The sequence below is a fragment of the Corvus cornix genome, chromosome 18 (genome assembly GCF_000738735.6).
Source record: "Corvus cornix cornix isolate S_Up_H32 chromosome 18, ASM73873v5, whole genome shotgun sequence".
Taxonomy (NCBI): Eukaryota; Metazoa; Chordata; class Aves; order Passeriformes; family Corvidae; genus Corvus; species Corvus cornix.
This window is the reverse complement of record NC_046347.1, coordinates 3,468,303-3,471,133: the sequence shown is the minus strand read 5'-3', so window position 1 is coordinate 3,471,133 and position 2,831 is coordinate 3,468,303.

Genomic DNA, 2,831 nt, shown 5'->3' with positions numbered 1-2,831 from the left:
CTTGGAGTTTTTAACTTGGTTCCTTTTTCTGCTCAGAAGAGCACGAGGGAAAATGGATGAAACAAGTGAGATAGCAGGCCCTGAATCCAAACAGCTCTGGGTTTTTAGAGGATTATGGATGGAACAGAATGGGATTAGCCAAGAGACACTATATTTGGATTTTTCCATCCATAAACACACAAAAATGCACACATAATTAAAAATACTTGTGAAACATCCAAATTACATGCAGAGTACATTTATTCCAACACAAAGCTGGCTCAGATCCAAGTCATTGAAACTTAAAACAAAACTGCAGCAAAACATCAGTAAGAGACATTCAAGCAGGAGCTACATCAGGAACTCACACCCCACATTTCCTTTAGATTAATTCCCAGAAAGGTTGTGAGTTTTTGTATCAGACCATGCTCAGTTCTCCTCAGGGTTTCTTTACACCATCCCTTCCATTGGCACAACTCTGACTTGCTGCAGACATTACCCAAACAAGCTCTGCTTTTACACAGATGCTCCAAGGAAGGAAAGATCTAGGAAATCTTTTCATAACAAGACATTCTCATCCTTCTCTATGGTAGATACTCCCCTACTCCACCCAGGAACAATGCCACTTTTTCTCACCAGTCTGTGACCTACTGCCCCTTGCAGAAGGAACCAAGCTGGTGAAGACCTGGATGGAAGCACAGTGGCAGCAAGCACTGCCCTCAGGTGATCAGGAAATCACCCATTTACAACTGCTGAGAACCAGTCCAGAGGTGAGCACTCCAAACTGGAGCACAGTTGCAAAGAGTTAAAGCTCCCGGGATGAAAAGCACTCGGTCTCAGCCACCAGCCTGGCTCTTGAGCAATTTACGTGCAGATGTAGATGGCCACAGAACTGTTTTGCAACAGCTCAAACTGGCCATTGCAACAAAGAAATATCATTGTTTACTTTTGTTGGAAGATTTCCATTTTTATTGTTGGGCTGGGGGAGGGGAAAAAAAAAAAATCGAGCAGCCAAAAAAACTCCATCAACTACAAAATGTTCAATGCCTGTTTTTAGACATGTAGCTTCACCTGGGAGAGCTCTGGTCCCTGCTGAGGAAGCTGATTGTGGTTCTAGCAATGAAATAGGAAACCCAGGGCTGTGTTTCACCGGAGCTGGGTGCTGGGTGCTGGGTGCCAAGGGGCTCCTGGCTGGCTCATCCTGGCCCTGAGTTCACTCCAGGGAATGGATGACACAATAGATAGATGACATAACCTCAGCATCAACCCAGCTTGTTGATGCCATTGAAGTTAAAATAGTAAAAGCAGAGAAAAATCAAACGTGTTAACATCATAAAGCGGCGAGAAAACATTTTTGATGTTATATGGTAAGATGTCTAAAACTGCGCTTTCAATTCCCTAAATCTTCAAAGGGACGCCTTCCTTTGGTTCTATTATTTCAGGAAATTAGGCTGATTTCCCATAGAAAGCCCAGATCTTTGACCCCTCCCCTGCTGGAGCTCCAGGAAGAGCAACTGGGGTGAAAGTTCCCGGGCTGGATCTGCTCTCGGTGGTCTCTCAGAGTCTGAGCCCATAGATAAGAAGGGGAATGAAAGAAAGAAGTTTATTGTGCAGCACAAAGTTCCCAGGACAGCTGAAGGAGAAGCCACTGCTGTCCAAGCAGATTTCTTTCATACATGTTTAGGGTATTTACTTTGTCTCCTCAATCTCCAGCCATTTAACTCACACTTCTTAAACTTCCATTTCCTTCTATTGTGCTGACTCCTGAGCGGACAAAACCTCTACAGTGGATGTTTACTCTCAGATAGTCAAAAATAACCTGTAATTACCATCCTGGTGCAGAACCTATACATCCTTCAAAAACTTCTGCTTCAAATACTTTGCTTATTATTTTAAAATTATGTTTATGACCAAGCACAAGCTCCTGCTCTGAGAGAAAAGCTCATTAACAACCCTAACAGCACATGCACCAAAGCTTTTTAAGTCTGAAAGGTTGCCTTCTAAAAGCAACCCACAATCTGGGCATCTCTGCCCCAAACTTCCAGCAAGGAATTACAGGAGAGCAGGAAAACTTCAGGAGCTCAATACCCAGCAGGGTCCTGGCCTCGTATGAGCCCATGTGTCACTGTCCCACAGTGGGAGGCTGAGCTTGAGGCTGTGACTTAGAACCAACCACAGAGGGAGGGTAGTGGAGATGGGGCTGCTCCACAAAGCCCTGGAAAGAGTTCTAACAGATCCCAGCTGTACTAGTTTGAAAACAAACCAGTGGGAGGCACCAAGTCAGAATAACAATTTAATAGGGAAATTAAGGAAAAAAAGAATAAAAAGGCAGAAAACACTGGTTTAAACTGACAGTCAGGATACAACCTGACACCCTGTTAGTCAGGGTGGTGGTAGCAGTCCCATAAGATGGTGGCTGCAGTCCTATGTGGTTCTGTTGAAGTGATGATCCTGTAGAAGGGTCTCCTCTTCCTCGGAAGGTCCAGTGGTGGCTGTGTGGCTCCTGTCCTCTGGGAATCCAGTGGAAAGGTTGTCTCTGGTGTTGGGAATCTCAGATTATATCCACAATGGGATACTTGGTTCCTCCTTCTGGGTGGAGCATCTCACAGTGGGGTAATGAGTCATGAGGCCAGGCGTTGCTGGGCTCATTAACAGAAGATAGTCCAGAGGGAGTTATCTATGAGTCATGTGGCATGGCTTTGATGGGCCATTAACAGCAGATAGTCCGGAGGGAGGAGGCGAGGAAACACTGCCTCACCTGGTTTCAATGGCTCATGAGGATGGTAATAGAATACACTTCGACCCAGGATACCAGCTCATCAGGCAGACAAGAGACATGATTTCTGCTTTGA